The following is a 20,076-nucleotide window of genomic DNA, read 5'->3' as shown; positions in this document are numbered from 1 at the left end:
GCCTGCACACACCCCACCAAGGGTGTGGGGAGGGGGCAGACCTCGATCTCACCCCTCCAGCCCAACCCCTGACCCAGCCTGCACTCGCCCCACTTCAGGGACCACAGTCCCCTGCATGCCCTGACACCCTCCCCCCACCCTCCTGGGGTGCAAACCAGGGGAACTTGTCACTTGTTTGGCTCCCTTCCTCCTGCACCCAGAGCCGCAATAAAGCCTTGCCTGAACTTCCTGTCTGGCCTCTCGTCAAGCAATCGAACCGACCCTGGACCTGAAGGTTCACTGTCCCGAAAACAATCAAGATGATGTTGGTCAGACCACTGATGACTGATCTGAAGGTGACTCTCAACCAGCTGCCTGGGCTGTTTCTGCATAGAGCGGCCCCCTCACACTTCTGTCTGGAAGAGCTCTGGCCCCACTGGTTGCCACTAAGGCTTTGGGTGGGGGAGCGGTCAGTCAGCCTCTGGACAGGTGTCCACCATCCTCCCCCCGACCTGCCGGCGTCTGAAACAAAGCAAACTTTCCTTTGCACCAACCTGGCCGCTCTACTGCTTTGAGTGTGGAGCAGCCGGACCCACCACACTTCTCTGGGCAGCCGTGTGAGGCTACAGGATGACATCCGCCTTCAAGGAGATGCAGTGCAAGCACCTTTTCTGTGCTAAGGACACAGACATCTCACACCTTCTAGTCCTTTCCTGGGGTTCTGAGGCAACCCAGTGCTCATTTACACGTTTTCCTTCCAACTTAAGAGTCAACACATAGGCCCGTCAGTGCCCTCAGAGACTCCTGCACTAAAGCAGCTTTGGGAAAGTATCTGCCGCCATCTGGAGTCTCTGCACGGCTTCAGATGGCCACAACGTGCCCAGGGATTCGGGTGCAACGACACTAGCCCTAGCAAGCTTTCTCAGCTCTATGGAGACACAAGCACCTCCGCATTTGATACTCACACACCTAGCCGAACTTCTCCCCGTCCAGGTCCCCGGCTATCAGAGACCACCTCCAGAGCTCCAAACACACCCGGGGTATTCAAAAACCGATATTGAGCAGGCGGCTTGGCCCCACCCCACTCGCCACTTCCTGCCGCCTCTTCTGAAAACAACCAGCTCTCAGCTTTGCCTTAGACACGCCCCCTTCAAGAGGCCACAAGCTCTTTAAAACCTGGCGCGTCCCCTTGGGTCTCTGCACCCTGCGCGGTGCCTCTCCTCACTAGGTGACTTTCAACTTCTCTTTGTAAGGACACTGGCCTCTCTGCAGAGCCACTGAGGCACCTCTATGAATTAAGACGCAGGCACAGCCTGATCGAAAGCAAAACGAGATATCCGTTATGTGTTGCGACTTAGCGAGAAGGACTTCCTTCATGCAAGACCTACTCCTGCGACTTCTAAGCCACATTGTGTGGGCTTATCTCGAGGGCAAGATGATGCCCTTTCTGCCAAATGAATTACCGTACCAAAATGTGATAAAGGAATTTATTAAACTGATTTGTCTGCATGCAATGCAATCTATTTTGAGCTTTCTAACAGGAAAGATTGCTGGTGCTATGAGAACCTGGTTTCTCGTTTCCATCGCACCCAAGATGTCGTATTGCTTTCAGAAAGAACCTGATGAAGCAATAGGTAGAAATCCGGTTTAAACGACGTTTGAAGCGACTTGGAAAGGTTTTGTTGAATGATCCTTGACGTCCTTGTCGCATCTCCAGGAAACCGATCAACTGAACTCTGAACGGAGAATTGAAACTATTTGAAAACGGTACGACTTCTACACATTTTTTTCCTTTTTTCCCCCCCTATTCTATCCCTTCGCAGGCCAGTTTATGCTGACAAATCTAGTTATATGTTAGGACGGACAGTCCCTATACAAAAGGACTCAAAGGCAAGTAGATATTTGTACCGTAAATTTTTCCCGTTAATTCTTCTCCTGTATTTTCTTAGAAAATACTCCATTTGTGATTTCGAATTTGTCTGGCCACTGTGAGTGTTTTGGCTCCACATTTTGAGCACTTGAATTTTCTTTTTTTGGAGAGCCTTGGAGCCTCTCCTCTCTCCTTTTTTGCCTCTCAAGTTGCTGTTTCTTCGCAGCGCAGCAGGCGTGTCTTGCTCATATGCTTCCTGTGCCTCTTGTTTGTCGTTCTCTTCTTCTTTGGATCGTTTCACAGAGTATATTCAACTGCTACAGTGTCCTTCTGGTGGAAGCCGTTCAGGGCTACAGTGTCCTTCAGACAAAGCCTGGTCAGTGGGACCCTGGCGGTCTTCTGGCAAAGACTGCTCACCTTGTTCTAACCAGGAACGGTCAGCTTTTCTCAGCTGCCTGCTGAGTCTTTCCTCTGCAGCTAAGTGGAGATGGTGCAGGTGATCAGGGTGTTAGGGGAAGCGCACTGATCCCACCCTGGCCAGGCACCTAGTAACCATTGCCATGAGTTGTTTTACAACAGGAGGTGCTGGCAAGGAACACGGGACTAATGAGCCTCCACCAACAGGAAGAGTTTGGGAAAGGTCCAAAGGAGACGCCACATGTCCGACCACCTCCCAGAATCCTTCTCTCTGGCATCCATCTGGGCTGAAGAAGGCCTGCACCACCGGAAGGACTCTGAGTCAGGATGATCGGCTAAAGACAACCCGGAAACTAATGCCATCACCATAAAACCCAAGACTGCAGGCCGTGTGACAGAGCTGTTCTCCTGGGTTCCCTTCCACTACGGCTCTGCACCCGGGTGCCCTCTCCCAAGAAGATCTGCTGCTTTGTCGGCACGTGTGTCTCCTGGGACACTTCATTTCTGAGTGGTAGACAAGAGCCCAGGTTCGGGCCTTGGAAGGTGCCCTCCTTCGTGCACCTGGGATACAGATCTGTGCACTGGGATTTGCCTGACGTGTGAGCCTTCTTTTCCCTCCAAAGCAATATCTTGTAAGTTTGCTGAATCTTTAGTTTTCTTTGAAATGGGAAGCCTCGTGCCTCACGAATGCTCCACGTGAAGGGCTGCAGATGGTTACATCGCCACGTTCTCCGCTTCACGTCCTTATTTCTGAATCCAACCCATGAGACTCCTTCTCCTCACATCCCCAAACACCCTGTCCATGCCCCACTCCCCCGACCCGTGGTGACCTCCATCTACAACACGAAGAAGAAACAAAAAAAAATCGAAATCTGATACCGGACTAAAATAAAGATATAAGTACATGCGGTGCAGTGGATGGTCTGTTTCTTTGGCGGGATCTGCCTGATGTCCAGCCCAGGGTCTCTATCGTGGGCCCTAGCCTGGGAGCGGGTCTCCAGCAGGAGAAAGCGCAGGGGTGGGGGTGGGAGTCGACAGGAGCCCTCTGTCGGGGGTGGAGGCCAGGCGCCTGGAGTGCACATCTCGATCAGAGAAACGGGAAGGGGAGTGGAGGTCCGCAGGCTCACATTGTGGACTTGAGACCAGACAGGTCTGGAGACAATCCTGCTCAGTAGCTGAATATTCAGAGAGGCTGCGGTGGCACTGCATGGTTTGAGAAGGCCATTTCTGAAACCAAATCACATCCCAATCAGGAAGTATACCAGTGGAGCCCAGAGGAGAAATGGGTGCCTAGAGGATGAAGTGAGGGGGATGAAAGGGGCAGAGAAACCTTCCGCAGGCTTCCTGATGTGAACGTTTTAGGCCCAGGGCCACAGGAGGCCCAGATCTGGCCTTTCTGTATATATTGTACCGGCTTTCCCCAGCGGTCCAGTGCTTAGGAGTCCACCCGCCAATTTCGGGGACAAGAGTTCAGTCCCTCTTTCAGGAAGACCCCACATGAACAGTTGGGGCCAATGATGCACAAGATAGGAAAGCAGATCAAAAACCCAATCACCACGTCCCAGCTGGAGAACAAAAGTGGGAGCCTGGCTGTGATGCCTGCACACACCCCACCAAGGGTGTGGGGAGGGGGCAGACCTCGATCTCACCCCTCCAGCCCAACCCCTGACCCAGCCTGCACTCGCCCCACTTCAGGGACCACAGTCCCCCGCATGCCCTGACACCCTCCCCCCACCCTCCTGGGGTGCAAACCAGGGGAACCTGTCACTTGTTTGGCTCCCTTCCTCCTGCACCCAGAGCCGCAATAAAGCCTTGCCTGAACTTCCTGTCTGGCCTCTCGTCAAGCAATCGAACCGACCCTGGACCTGAAGGTTCACTGTCCCGAAAACAATCAAGATGATGTTGGTCAGACCACTGATGACTGATCTGAAGGTGACTCTCAACCAGCTGCCTGGGCTGTTTCTGCATAGAGCGGCCCCCTCACACTTCTGTCTGGAAGAGCTCTGGCCCCACTGGTTGCCACTAAGGCTTTGGGTGGGGGAGCGGTCAGTCAGCCTCTGGACAGGTGTCCACCATCCTCCCCCCGACCTGCCGGCGTCTGAAACAAAGCAAACTTTCCTTTGCACCAACCTGGCCGCTCTACTGCTTTGAGTGTGGAGCAGCCGGACCCACCACACTTCTCTGGGCAGCCGTGTGAGGCTACAGGATGACATCCGCCTTCAAGGAGATGCAGTGCAAGCACCTTTTCTGTGCTAAGGACACAGACATCTCACACCTTCTAGTCCTTTCCTGGGGTTCTGAGGCAACCCAGTGCTCATTTACACGTTTTCCTTCCAACTTAAGAGTCAACACATAGGCCCGTCAGTGCCCTCAGAGACTCCTGCACTAAAGCAGCTTTGGGAAAGTATCTGCCGCCATCTGGAGTCTCTGCACAGCTTCTGATGGCCACAACGTGCCCAGGGATTCGGGTGCAACGACACTAGCCCTAGCAAGCTTTCTCAGCTCTATGGAGACACAAGCACCTCCGCATTTGATACTCACACACCTAGCCGAACTTCTCCCCGTCCAGGTCCCCGGCTATCAGAGACCACCTCCAGAGCTCCAAACACACCCGGGGTATTCAAAAACCGATATTGAGCAGGCGGCTTGGCCCCACCCCACTCGCCACTTCCTGCCGCCTCTTCTGAAAACAACCAGCTCTCAGCTTTGCCTTAGACACGCCCCCTTCAAGAGGCCACAAGCTCTTTAAAACCTGGCGCGTCCCCTTGGGTCTCTGCACCCTGCGCGGTGCCTCTCCTCACTAGGTGACTTTCAACTTCTCTTTGTAAGGACACTGGCCTCTCTGCAGAGCCACTGAGGCACCTCTATGAATTAAGACGCAGGCACAGCCTGACCGAAAGCAAAACGAGATATCCGTTATGTGTTGCGACTTAGCGAGAACGACTTCCTTCATGCAAGACCTACTCCTGCGACTTCTAAGCCACATTGTGTGGGCTTATCTCGAGGGCAAGATGATGCCCTTTCTGCCAAATGAATTACCGTACCAAAATGTGATAAAGGAATTTATTAAACTGATTTGTCTGCATGCAATGCAATCTATTTTGAGCTTTCTAACAGGAAAGATTGCTGGTGCTATGAGAACCTGGTTTCTCGTTTCCATCGCACCCAAGATGTCGTATTGCTTTCAGAAAGAACCTGATGAAGCAATAGGTAGAAATCCGGTTTAAACGACGTTTGAAGCGACTTGGAAAGGTTTTGTTGAATGATCCTTGACGTCCTTGTCGCATCTCCAGGAAACCGATCCACTGAACTCTGAACGGAGAATTGAAACTATTTGAAAACGGTACGACTTCTACACATTTTTTTCCTTTTTTTCCCCCCCATTCTATCCCTTCGCAGGCCAGTTTATGCTGACAAATCTAGTTATATGTTAGGACGGACAGTCCCTATACAAAAGGACTCAAAGGCAAGTAGATATTTGTACCGTAAATTTTTCCCGTTAATTCTTCTCCTGTATTTTCTTAGAAAATACTCCATTTGTGATTTCGAATTTGTCTGGCCACTGTGAGTGTTTTGGCTCCACATTTTGAGCACTTGCATTTTCTTTTTTTGGAGAGCCTTGGAGCCTCTCCTCTCTCCTTTTTTGCCTCTCAAGTTGCTGTTTCTTCGCAGCGCAGCAGGCGTGTCTTGCTCATATGCTTCCTGTGCCTCTTGTTTGTCGTTCTCTTCTTCTTTGGAACGTTTCACAGAGTATATTCAACTGCTACAGTGTCCTTCTGGTGGAAGCCGTTCAGGGCTACAGTGTCCTTCAGACAAAGCCTGGTCAGTGGGACCCTGGCGGTCTTCTGGCAAAGACTGCTCACCTTGTTCTAACCAGGAACGGTCAGCTTTTCTCAGCTGCCTGCTGAGTCTTTCCTCTGCAGCTAAGTGGAGATGGTGCAGGTGATCAGGGTGTTAGGGGAAGTGCACTGATCCCACCCTGGCCAGGCACCTAGTAACCATTGCCATGAGTTGTTTTACAACAGGAGGTGCTGGCAAGGAACACGGGACTAATGAGCCTCCACCAACAGGAAGAGTTTGGGAAAGGTCCAAAGGAGACGCCACATGTCCGACCACCTCCCAGAATCCTTCTCTCTGGCATCCATCTGGGCTGAAGAAGGCCTGCACCACCGGAAGGACTCTGAGTCAGGATGATCGGCTAAAGACAACCCGGAAACTAATGCCATCACCATAAAACCCAAGACTGCAGGCCGTGTGACAGAGCTGTTCTCCTGGGTTCCCTTCCACTACGGCTCTGCACCCGGGTGCCCTCTCCCAAGAAGATCTGCTGCTTTGTCGGCACGTGTGTCTCCTGGGACACTTCATTTCTGAGTGGTAGACAAGAGCCCAGGATCGGGCCATGGAAGGTGCCCTCCTTCGTGCACCTGGGATACAGATCTGTGCACTGGGATTTGCCTGACGTGTGAGCCTTCTTTTCCCTCCAAAGCAATATCTTGTAAGTTTGCTGAATCTTTAGTTTTCTTTGAAATGGGAAGCCTCGTGCCTCACGAATGCTCCACGTGAAGGGCTGCAGATGGTTACATCGCCACGTTCTCCGCTTCACGTCCTTATTTCTGAATCCAACCCATGAGACTCCTTCTCCTCACATCCCGAAACACCCTGTCCATGCCCCACTCCCCCGACCCGTGGTGACCTCCATCTACAACACGAAGAAGAAACAAAAAAAATCGAAATCTGATACCGGACTAAAATAAAGATATAAGTACATGCGGTGCAGTGGATGGTCTGTTTCTTTGGCGGGATCTGCCTGATGTCCAGCCCAGGGTCTCTACCGTGGGCCCTAGCCTGGGAGCGGGTCTCCAGCAGGAGAAAGCGCAGGGGTGGGGGTGGGAGTCGACAGGAGCCCTCTGTCGGGGGTGGAGGCCAGGCGCCTGGAGTGCACATCTGGTTCAGAGAAACGGGAAGGGGAGTGGAGGTCCGCAGGCTCACATTGTGGACTTGAGACCAGACAGGTTTGGAGACAATCCTGCTCAGTAGCTGAATATTCAGAGAGGCTGCGGTGGCACTGCATGGTTTGAGAAGGCCATTTCTGAAACCAAATCACATCCCAATCAGGAAGTATACCAGTGGAGCCCAGAGGAGAAATGGGTGCCTAGAGGATGAAGTGAGGGGGATGAAAGGGGCAGAGAAACCTTCCGCAGGCTTCCTGATGTGAACGTTTTAGGCCCAGGGCCACAGGAGGCCCAGATCTGGCCTTTCTGTATATATTGTACCGGCTTTCCCCAGCGGTCCAGTGCTTAGGAGTCCACCCGCCAATTCCAGGGACAAGAGTTCAGTCCCTCTTTCAGGAAGACCCCACATGAACAGTTGGGGCCAATGATGCACAAGATAGGAAAGCAGATCAAAAACCCAATCACCACGTCCCAGCTGGAGAACAAAAGTGGGAGCCTGGCTGTGATGCCTGCACACACCCCACCAAGGGTGTGGGGAGGGGGCAGACCTCGATCTCACCCCTCCAGCCCAACCCCTGACCCAGCCTGCACTCGCCCCACTTCAGGGACCACAGTCCCCCGCATGCCCTGACACCCTCCCCCCACCCTCCTGGGGTGCAAACCAGGGGAACCTGTCACTTGTTTGGCTCCCTTCCTCCTGCACCTAGAGCCGCAATAAAGCCTTGCCTGAACTTCCTGTCTGGCCTCTCGTCAAGCAATCGAACTGACCCTGGACCTGAAGGTTCACTGTCCCGAAAACAATCAAGATGATGTTGGTCAGACCACTGATGACTGATCTGAAGGTGACTCTCAACCAGCTGCCTGGGCTGTTTCTGCATAGAGCGGCCCCCTCACACTTCTGTCTGGAAAAGCTCTGGCCCCACTGGTTGCCACTAAGGCTTTGGGTGGGGGAGCGGTCAGTCAGCCTCTGGACAGGTGTCCACCATCCTCCCCCCGACCTGCCGGCGTCTGAAACAAAGCAAACTTTCCTTTGCACCAACCTGGCCGCTCTACTGCTTTGAGTGTGGAGCAGCCGGACCCACCACACTTCTCTGGGCAGCCGTGTGAGGCTACAGGATGACATCCGCCTTCAAGGAGATGCAGTGCAAGCACCTTTTCTGTGCTAAGGACACAGACATCTCACACCTTCTAGTCCTTTCCTGGGGTTCTGAGGCAACCCAGTGCTCATTTACACGTTTTCCTTCCAACTTAAGAGTCAACACATATGCCCGTCAGTGCCCTCAGAGACTCCTGCACTAAAGCAGCTTTGGGAAAGTATCTGCCGCCATCTGGAGTCTCTGCACGGCTTCTGATGGCCACAACGTGCCCAGGGATTCGGGTGCAACGACACTAGCCCTAGCAAGCTTTCTCAGCTCTATGGAGACACAAGCACCTCCGCATTTGATACTCACACACCTAGCCGAACTTCTCCCCGTCCAGGTCCCCGGCTATCAGAGACCACCTCCAGAGCTCCAAACACACCCGGGGTATTCAAAAACCGATATTGAGCAGGCGGCTTGGCCCCACCCCACTCGCCACTTCCTGCCGCCTCTTCTGAAAACAACCAGCTCTCAGCTCTGCCTTAGACACGCCCCCTTCAAGAGGCCACAAGCTCTTTAAAACCTGGCGCGTCCCCTTGGGTCTCTGCACCCTGCGCGGTGCCTCTCCTCACTAGGTGACTTTCAACTTCTCTTTGTAAGGACACTGGCCTCTCTGCAGAGCCACTGAGGCACCTCTATGAATGAAGACGCAGGCACAGCCTGACCGAAAGCAAAACGAGATATCCGTTATGTGTTGCGACTTAGCGAGAACGACTTCCTTCATGCAAGACCTACTCCTGCGACTTCTAAGCCACATTGTGTGGGCTTATCTCGAGGGCAAGATGATGCCCTTTCTGCCAAATGAATTACCGTACCAAAATGTGATAAAGGAATTTATTAAACTGATTTGTCTGCATGCAATGCAATCTATTTTGAGCTTTCTAACAGGAAAGATTGCTGGTGCTATGAGAACCTGGTTTCTCGTTTCCATCGCACCCAAGATGTCGTATTGCTTTCAGAAAGAACCTGATGAAGCAATACGTAGAAATCCGGTTTAAACGACGTTTGAAGCGACTTGGAAAGGTTTTGTTGAATGATCCTTGACGTCCTTGTCGCATCTCCAGGAAACCGATCCACTGAACTCTGAACGGAGAATTGAAACTATTTGAAAACGGTACGACTTCTACACATTTTTTTCCTTTTTTTCCCCCCCATTCTATCCCTTCGCAGGCCAGTTTATGCTGACAAATCTAGTTATATGTTAGGACGGACAGTCCCTATACAAAAGGACTCAAAGGCAAGTAGATATTTGTACCGTAAATTTTTCCCGTTAATTCTTCTCCTGTATTTTCTTAGAAAATACTCCATTTGTGATTTCGAATTTGTCTGGCCACTGTGAGTGTTTTGGCTCCACATTTTGAGCACTTGAATTTTCTTTTTTTGGAGAGCCTTGGAGCCTCTCCTCTCTCCTTTTTTGCCTCTCAAGTTGCTGTTTCTTCGCAGCGCAGCAGGCGTGTCTTGCTCATATGCTTCCTGTGCCTCTTGTTTGTCGTTCTCTTCTTCTTTGGAACGTTTCACAGAGTATATTCAACTGCTACAGTGTCCTTCTGGTGGAAGCCGTTCAGGGCTACAGTGTCCTTCAGACAAAGCCTGGTCAGTGGGACCCTGGCGGTCTTCTGGCAAAGATTGCTCACCTTGTTCTAACCAGGAACGGTCAGCTTTTCTCAGCTGCCTGCTGAGTCTTTCCTCTGCAGCTAAGTGGAGATGGTGCAGGTGATCAGGGTGTTAGGGGAAGCGCACTGATCCCACCCTGGCCAGGCACCTAGTAACCATTGCCATGAGTTGTTTTACAACAGGAGGTGCTGGCAAGGAACACGGGACTAATGAGCCTCCACCAACAGGAAGAGTTTGGGAAAGGTCCAAAGGAGACGCCACATGTCCGACCACCTCCCAGAATCCTTCTCTCTGGCATCCATCTGGGCTGAAGAAGGCCTGCACCACCGGAAGGACTCTGAGTCAGGATGATCGGCTAAAGACAACCCGGAAACTAATGCCATCACCATAAAACCCAAGACTGCAGGCCGTGTGACAGAGCTGTTCTCCTGGGTTCCCTTCCACTACGGCTCTGCACCCGGGTGCCCTCTCCCAAGAAGATCTGCTGCTTTGTCGGCACGTGTGTCTCCTGGGACACTTCATTTCTGAGTGGTAGACAAGAGCCCAGGTTCGGGCCTTGGAAGGTGCCCTCCTTCGTGCACCTGGGATACAGATCTGTGCACTGGGATTTGCCTGACGTGTGAGCCTTCTTTTCCCTCCAAAGCAATATCTTGTAAGTTTGCTGAATCTTTAGTTTTCTTTGAAATGGGAAGCCTCGTGCCTCACGAATGCTCCACGTGAAGGGCTGCAGATGGTTACATCGCCACGTTCTCCGCTTCACGTCCTTATTTCTGAATCCAACCCATGAGACTCCTTCTCCTCACATCCCCAAACACCCTGTCCATGCCCCACTCCCCCGACCCGTGGTGACCTCCATCTACAACACGAAGAAGAAACAAAAAAAATCGAAATCTGATACCGGACTAAAATAAAGATATAAGTACATGCGGTGCAGTGGATGGTCTGTTTCTTTGGCGGGATCTGCCTGATGTCCAGCCCAGGGTCTCTACCGTGGGCCCTAGCCTGGGAGCGGGTCTCCAGCAGGAGAAAGCTCAGGGGTGGGGGTGGGAGTCGACAGGAGCCCTCTGTCGGGGGTGGAGGCCAGGCGCCTGGAGTGCACATCTGGTTCAGAGAAACGGGAAGGGGAGTGGAGGTCCGCAGGCTCACATTGTGGACTTGAGACCAGACAGGTTTGGAGACAATCCTGCTCAGTAGCTGAATATTCAGAGAGGCTGCGGTGGCACTGCATGGTTTGAGAAGGCCATTTCTGAAACCAAATCACATCCCAATCAGGAAGTATACCAGTGGAGCCCAGAGGAGAAATGGGTGCCTAGAGGATGAAGTGAGGGGGATGAAAGGGGCAGAGAAACCTTCCGCAGGCTTCCTGATGTGAACGTTTTAGGCCCAGGGCCACAGGAGGCCCAGATCTGGCCTTTCTGTATATATTGTACCGGCTTTCCCCAGCGGTCCAGTGCTTAGGAGTCCACCCACCAATTCCAGGGACAAGAGTTCAGTCCCTCTTTCAGGAAGACCCCACATGAACAGTTGGGGCCAATGATGCACAAGATAGGAGAGCAGATCAAAAACCCAATCACCACGTCCCAGCTGGAGAACAAAGTGGGAGCCTGGCTGTGATGCCTGCACACACCCCACCAAGGGTGTGGGGAGGGGGCAGACCTCGATCTCACCCCTCCAGCCCAACCCCTGACCCAGCCTGCACTCGCCCCACTTCAGGGACCACAGTCCCCCGCATGCCCTGACACCCGCCCCCCACCCTCCTGGGGTGTAAACCAGGGGAACCTGTCACTTGTTTGGCTCCCTTCCTCCTGCACCCAGAGCCGCAATAAAGCCTTGCCTGAACTTCCTGTCTGGCCTCTCGTCAAGCAATCGAACCGACCCTGGACCTGAAGGTGCACTGTCCCGAAAACAATCAAGATGATGTTGGTCAGACCACTGATGACCGATCTGAAGGTGACTCTCAACCAGCTGCCTGGGCTGTTTCTGCATAGAGCGACCCCCTCACACTGTTGTCCCTGTTTTATCAGGCAAGTGCCATCAGTATATAGGACCCAATTAGGGTCTGGAACCCTGAGTCCTTCTTTAAAACCAACCCCAGATACCTTACCTCCTCTTTGTAGATCTGTGCCTTCTTCTTCGACACCCGGTAACCTTCCATCAACAGCTGGAGCAGTGCATTTGTCCCTTTCCAGCATTTTTCCTTGGTCTCAGGCAGCCAGCAGCAGGTCATCCCCCTATTGTAGGAGCTGACATCCATACTCTTCCGGATGGAATGAGTCCTGATCAGAAGCCAAGGCTTCTCCAAAGATGGCTGGGAAGTTTTTAAACCCTTGTGGGGGAGTCCAGATGAGCTGTTGTTTGGTGCTCCCCACTGGATCTTCCCATTCAAAGGCAAAGATGGGCTGTGACGCTGGGGCGAGGCGTATGCAGAAGAAGGCATCCTTGAGATCTAGGCAAGTGTAAACTTTAGTCCTCGGTGGGAGGAGGCTAAGTAAGGTATAGGGGTTTGGAACAGTGGGATGTAAAGTCACAGTAGCCTGGTTGACTAGCCTGAGATCTTGTACAGGCCTATAGTCCTGTCCTCCTTCCCTGTTGACTGGCAGGATTGGCGTATTCCAAGCCGACTGGCACTCTACCAGAATGCCTGCTTGTTTCAATCTATTGATGTGGGGCAATATGCCGGTTCAGGCCTCCATCCATAGCGGGTACTGGCGCCCTCTAACCGGGATGGTGCCTGGTTTGAGTTCTATTATCACTGGGGCATGATGTTTAGCCAGCCTGGGGGGGGGGGGGGGGCCGGGGAGAGGGGGTTGTCTTCCACCCAGACCTCAGGGAATAATTGAGTTAGCTGCCTCATGTTCTTCTGGCCCACCCGGTTCTGCCTTCAGAGGCTCATGCAACCTCCACTCATCTTGGGTTGGTATTGAGAGAGAGGGCAAATAAGTCATAGAGTCCGTCCAGAAGGTGGGTCTCTCCTCAGGGGAGAAAGTCACTTGTGCTCCTAGTTTGGAGAGCAAGTCTCTTCCCAACAGGGGTACTGGGCACTCAGGAATGCAGAGGAGTTCATGAATCACTTGGTGCCCCCCCCACCCCCCAATCTGACATTTTCTGGGCTGGCAAAATGATTTAATCATCTCTTCTCCCGATACCCCAGTTACAGCGGTAGTCTTGTGGACAGAGGTGCCACAGGTTTTGTTACTACCGACAGTTCTCCTGTATCAACCACGAAGTCAGTGTTTTGGTCCCCCACTTTTACGGTTACCATGGGCTCTCAGGGACCTGATATCTCTGAGCCCTGGCAGCCCTAGTTAATTTCCAGGTCAGCAAGCCCCACAACTGCGGGAGCTTCTTCTTCTTCCAGTGGCCAAAAGCTCGGCACCGGGCACACTGGTTTGGCTGTAATGGGCCCAGGGCCTCCCTTTGGACCGGCTGAAGGACTGTCCTGTCCCTGGGGCAGATGAGGTTTTCTGGAGGGCCCGAGATAGACTTTCCCAGAGCAGCAACTTGCACTGTAAGGCTCTTGTTTGTTCTCTTTCGTTCCCTCCAGCTCTCCGGCAGGGCGCGGTCTCTGCTTAATTCCAATGTCTCCCTCCCCGTCTTGTCAGTACTCACTGGGAGAGGCGGGTATAGCTTGGGCGGTTCGGGTGGAGCCGGATCCTGGAAGTGTTGGCCAGAGGCTTCTGTCACCGGGATCGGAGCCTGCCCAAACGGCGGCTCTATGAACTCCGGGAAAGCTGGCAGAGGAGCAGTGGCTGTTGCAGAAACTTCACCTGGCCCTGGATCGGGCATTAAGGCGGCCTCTGGTCCTGGTGAAGCACTGGGAGGCAGGCGTGTCATTATCCAGCATGGGGGAGGGGTCAAGTCATCCCCGTCCAAATCCTGTAGAATTTCCTTTTTTATCATAAGTCAATTTTTGTGCCATTAATATTTTTCCCTTTCCCTTCTGGATACAGAACCTTGTCCAAGTAGGAGGGTCTCAAGCTAACCCTAGCCATGAGTCAATAGATGGATATAGATCCATGTGTCCTGGCTCTCCTGTGACTACTGTATAGATTGCTTCCACTATTTTTAAGTTCACGGTGTTCTCTGGTGGCCATCCTGCTCCCGTAGGGGTCCATTCGACCTCACAGAGTCTGTGGAGGCGGTTAGGCTTCATCTCCACCCCATAGTCTCCTCCTAATCCCTTCTTTAAATTTTTAATCATGCACTCCAATACAGTTGCCTTAGATTCACTTTCCCCCATCTTGCTTACCTTCTCGGACCTTCTTCTACTTTTCCTTTTCGTTCTGTCTACGAAGTTCTCAGTACCCTATGTACTTCTGATATTTCCACTCAGTGACACTTAAATTGCCATTTTGCCTCCTTAACTGGGGTGAGAAGAGCCTTACCTGCCAGATCCCAGAGGGAGAAGGGGGATCAGCGTGTCTTCACCTGCCAGTCAGCATAGCTGAACCAGAACATCACATGGTCCGAGACTGTTTCTCCCTTAAAGTCCATTCTGCCTTGGTGGGCTTGATCAGGTGCGGATGAAAACACAGACGGGTTAAATATCTCATGTCCCAGGCCATCTCCAGAAAAGCCAATTCATACTCACTTCTGTTTCCCCCTCCTTCTAGCCCAACAATTCCAAGGGGGTCAAGAATTTCACAGCAGACAGGACACCTCCTGGGGGAGGGCAGAATACGAGCATACAAGGACCAGTTTCCTATCCTAAGAATCCCCTGGCGATAGCTTGGTAATAATTTTCCCTGAGACAGCGTGGACACACCTCCTAAATGACCTTCACAAATTTCCTTCCTAAACCCTAGCACGCTCGTCGACCTGTGTACCAAGCAATCGCCGCCTGCCTATTCCAGGCTCCTGTGGGTCCCTGCTCCTTCTAGTCCCTCCCAGAGGGGTGATCAGGCCCCCTCTTCCACCCTACTCGGTGAGTTCCTCCTCACCTGAGCGCTCAGTTCCCCTGCTGCCATCCACTACCTGCTGACGTGAAAGGTCCGGGCGTTGAGAAGCAGAATCCTTCCAGAGGGCCGAGGCGCCTTCCCCCCTCTAGGAGGTTCAAGCTACAAAGCCTCGGGGTGGCCTCAAGTGAGACCTGTCTCCTCAAAGTGAGGAGTTTCCCGGCCAATGCACCAAATGTTATAGCCACGCTTTCCGGGAAGCAAACTCTCTCAGAAGGACAATGCAGATAGTGGAGTGCAGTTTATTACACTGGCGGGCCCAAGGCAGAGTCTCCTCTTAGCCAAGGACCCCGACCAGCATTTGTGAAAATCTTTTATACCCCATGTGCACGCGTCCAAACCCACTACCCCAATTCCCTTGAGACTTACATAAACAAAGGAAGGGTAAATACAATTACAATAACCCCATCATTCACGTGTTATGTGTTCAAACAGTCAATAATCAATAAGCCCGCAGTTACATTCCAAATAGTTAATAACCGATAAGCCTGTGCTTACATTCTGATAGATAGTGTCCAGAGGCAGGGGTGATTAGTGTCTGTTTTCTCTTCTTCAACATTCCCCTGCCCAGAGGGGGGTCTTATCCTTCCATTGTCATTCCCACAGGCGCTAAGCACAGAGTTCAGAGTCCACTGGAGAGGTGGCTGCGCATGATCAGCACAGACAGGCCTGAGATGGAGTCTCAGTGTGGTGACAAAAAAAAAAAAAAAAAAATGCTCAGTTTGGTGACCAAAAAAAATGCTCAGTTTGGTGACAAAAAAGAAAAATAAAAAAAATGCTCAGTTTGGTGACAAAAAAAAAAAAGCAACGCTCAGTTTGGTGACAAAAAAAATAAATAAATAAACGCTGTTTGGTGACAAAAAAAATAAACGCTCAGTTTGGTGACAAAAAAAAAAAAAGAGTTTCAGACCAAATGCCAAAGGGAAACAACAAATAGCCTCCTAAGCTCAGGAAATCCAGGGCAAAGTCCTCCCATTCGTTTTTGCCTTGCAGATTTCTCTCTTCTAGAAGTAGCAAAATATGAAGATTTCTGCGCGTGTCGGGAGACTGTCTTTTCTATTTACCTGATAAGGCTTCTCAGAACATAAGAATCATTAACCTCTGGAGGAACAAAAAAGAGAGAAAAGAAACATATTTGCATTTTACTCACAGAGGGAATTTACTCAATTGCTGTCAGTCATTAGTAGCTTGAGGGGAAAGGCTTTGCTTTATCTGGAAATCACAGATCAAACCCAATAAGATTTCAGCAAACAAAATCCATAAACTCTAAAACTATATTTACAAGTTGTTTCAGGAGCTCATCTTTTTTGTTGAACACTTTTATGATATCATCAGGTTTTTTAAATTAGGATTTAAAATTTCTTTTACCAGCTGAGCCACAAGGGAAGCCTCCTGGGTTGGGAAGATCCTCTGAGAAGGGAATGGCTACACTCCAGTATTCTGGCCTGGAGAATTCCATGGACTGTGTAATCCATGGGGTCGCAAAGAGTCAGACAGGACTGAGCAAGCTTCACTTCACTTTAAGTTTGCTACCCAGTTGCATGGTATAATGTGAAATTGATCAGAGACCAGTGCTTCTCAAAGTGGTCTTCCCTATATGAAGCACTTTTGCAAAACCGTGAGAGACTTAAAGATATGGTGACACTCGTGAGCACAATGTAATGGGCTAAGAAACTTGATTACAATAACGAGAATTATGACTTGGTAACATCAGGACACACCAGGTTTGTCGGAATTCCTTAATTTTTAACACATCTCTATTAATAGCAACCGTCCGCAGGAGAACTCTAGATGACTTACATTTAACAATGTTCCCCGTGGTATTTAACACACCAGGGATGCCAGTCAGTCTAATATTTGCCTCTGAGCTGCCTCACAGTTCCTCCTGGACACTCAAAGTTAGCTAGAGAAAGAGACTTCCCATCTGTTCTCCAAGGCAGCTCATTGTTCCAGGAAAAGTTTGTTCTGTTACTAGAGAGAGAAAGCCAAATTCCAGTCTTGGACCAGCTTACTATTAGAAATAAAGTTCTTCACCTAATTAAATTTAATTTAACCTTCATCAATCCTCCCTTTTTTAAAAACGTTTAGCATTTTTTGTATCCACATGATATGTCTCTTGTTTTTCCCTATCCAAATCAGCAAAATTATCCTCTTGTTATATTTCAAGAAAAACTACAGTTATTTTCTATATCTTCTTTTGACAACAAGCATATATCCTACTTGCATTCCAGTCTCTTCCCATTTTTAGTAACTGTAAAACATTGCGTTTCTAAAATCCCTTAAAACTCAAAATAGGAAACAAGCAATTGAATTGGATTTCTTTTTACGAACATTAGGTTTCATAAAGTATATGACAGACATATTTCCCAGCATAATTTTTCTTTAGGTGGTACAAGATGTGTGTTTAATAAACACATTTAGTGTTTTCACTCATAAGAAGGTAAAGATAAATAAACATGGACTTGTTCCGTAGCTTTTCAGTATTTTATCTCAAACTGATTTCAGTCTTCAGTGCATTCTCATCATTTTACTGAATTTAGCAAAATCCTAAAGTTCTAAATTCCCAAGAATTCGGAAAAACAAAATATAATTCTTTTAAAGAGTTTACCTAAAAACGTCTCTACCGTTTATCTCTATTACTTATGACAATACCATCATAGTTAATTTTCTTGCAGTCAAATTTTGTAGCAGATAGGACTTTTTGACTCGCAGCAGAACTAGGTGCAGTGAAAGTTGATGACAATGTTGGTGACTCGTGTCTCCATTAATTCACACGCGGTTAAACAACAAACTAACCTGAGGTCCATACCAGAAATGGACTTCATACTGAACATTTCCCAGATTATGTGAACCTTAGAAATACTTTATTTGTAAGCGCTTACTTTTCTTTAAGTCAATTAAATGGAGCTCATTTGGAAATGAATCTCAGGAATGTTATCTAAAGACAAACAAACAAACTGAGTCATACATGTATTTAGATAAGAATAGGTCTCATTTTTTTCATCAGCCTTGTTTGACTGTTTTCCTTTCTGCATTTTCTCACTTCTCTGATTAAATTTATTCTTTTTTTTTTTTTAGCGGTGTGCTCAGAGCAGAGGGCCTGAAGAAATGGCTTGTCTGTTTATAACACACCCGACAAGAATCTGGGTTCACTGTGACGAGGGGCACAAAATGTGTGGCCTTCCTATGAGCAGAAACCTGACAGGTGTAGAAGAAAAAAAAAATAATAATAAATTTATTCTTTTTTTTTTTTTTCTAATCTCGCTGCAAGGCATGTGGGATATTCATACCCCAACCAAGTATTCAACCTTCACCCCTGAATTTGACTGGTGGAGTCTTAGCCACTAGACCGGGAGTGAAGTCCCTACATTTATTCTTTGGTGCAAGTTTTTTTACAGACAAAAGGCAGGCAGAGGACTTGGCTGGGGGGTTATTCTGGGAAAGCCTCAGAGGGTCCTGCTTGGTTACAATCCGTCCCTTCCCTGGTCTGCCCCTGGCTGGAGTTTCAGCTCCAGGAGAAGGAAGTCAGCACAGAATCGGGCAGACCACCTGAGCCTTCAGATATCCTTTATATCCTTAGAGTGAAGGCTGTACGTTGTTAGGGGGCTCAGTGATAAAGAAAATGCCTGCAACGCAGGACATTGCAGGGATCACGCATCTGATCTCTGGGTGCATAAGATCCCCTGGAATAGGAAGTGGCACCCCACTCCAGTATTCTTGCTTGGGAAAGCCCATGAACATAGGAGCCTGGTGGACTAGTCACAAAGAGCAACTGAAAAGGCCCACAGGTCATCCATTGTCAGGAGGGTAGAGGTGGTGTGTTGCTGCCAGCAGCACAAATTCTGTTTCTCAATTTTTGTTCGTGTTAGAGCAAACTGTTGTTGAGGAAGCAAGAAAGGAAGGTAAGCTGGTGATCTGTGTCTTCTGAATACTATTATAATCTTAGGGATGTCTCCCCCGGTTCAATCAGTCTTGTTGGTTAGGCAGGCAGAGTTGGGATGTATAAATCAGAAGGAAACTGAAATCTTAGCTGCAAACATCCCACAATGATGAGTCCTCTTACACAATAATGCATGATGCTGTCTTCTTAAGACTTCACAAAGATAGCATAGATACCGAACTGACACATGAATAGAAATTAAGCCATGATGACTTCAGCTAGTTGGTGACCACACTTCTTAAAGGCATATATAATCTTATTCCTTAAGCAACTCATGCCTAACTGGTTCCATGTCACCAAAGCCATCTGGTGGAGGACAGATAGCAGCAACCATTTAACTAGGTGTTTAAGCAACTCACTGAATGGCCTCTGGACCAGCCTCAATTCATCCACTTGTAATTTATTTTCTACAAATGTCTATAACATCTCTGTGAGAAGGTCAGCAGCTATATATTCAAGAGTTTCTTTGAGCTTGTTCTTGGTTAAATAAGTCAGTGTCTCCATGCTGAACAAGTGAGCATTTCTGTTCCTTTCAGTCTAGCTCCTCAATTTACTTGCTCTGACAGACATATGGGAAGTCTCCATCTGGAAGAGGCTGTGTCTTGGCTACTCCTTTCTGTGCGGATGGATACACTACTTTGTTGCTATCTACAGTACTTTCTTGACTGTATATGAAGTGAATATAAGAAAAAACTTTTTATACTTTTATACTGTTTTCTTCTAGTGGATCTAACAAAAAAATTGTAATATACACTACTTTCCTGGCCAGTAGTGGATATAAGAAAAAAGCAGCATAAGGATATTTTGAAACTACTGGTTTCTAGTGGGAAAACAGGAGCTTAAATATGGTGGGGAGGAGGTGGTATGAAATCTGGGAGTAAGACAGGCTCCCATGTCCATGGAATTTTCCAGGCAAGAATACTGGGATTGGGTTACCATTTCCTTCTGCAGGCGATCTCGCCTACCCAGGGATCGATCCCGAGTCTCCTGGTGCGTCCTGCATTGGCAGGCAGATTCTTGAATACTAGTGCCACCTGAGAAGCCCTAAGACAGCCTCAAGGATGGATCGTGCAACACAGGGAATATAGGCAATATTTTGTAAGAGCTGTAAATGGAAAGTGCCTTGCAAAATTGTCAACAAAATAATTTTAGAATTTAAAGTGAAGGGAGTTGAGCCTGAGTGTGAGAGGAAAGGCTTCCTGGACTCGAG

The 20,076-nt window shown here is 49.5% G+C and overlaps 1 non-coding gene across 1 annotated transcript; it reads left to right on the top strand.

The window, feature by feature from the left end:
- The first annotated feature begins 18,003 nt into the window (after positions 1–18,003).
- On the top strand, positions 18,004–18,133 carry LOC133055359 (small nucleolar RNA SNORA11). The gene has a single exon (XR_009692644.1). It is a non-coding gene; the product is annotated as a small nucleolar RNA SNORA11 (small nucleolar RNA).
- Positions 18,134–20,076: the final 1,943 nt, after the last annotated feature.

The sequence above is a fragment of the Dama dama genome, chromosome 4 (genome assembly GCF_033118175.1).
Source record: "Dama dama isolate Ldn47 chromosome 4, ASM3311817v1, whole genome shotgun sequence".
Taxonomy (NCBI): domain Eukaryota; kingdom Metazoa; phylum Chordata; class Mammalia; order Artiodactyla; family Cervidae; genus Dama; species Dama dama.
This window is presented reverse-complemented; position numbering and strand designations above follow the sequence as displayed.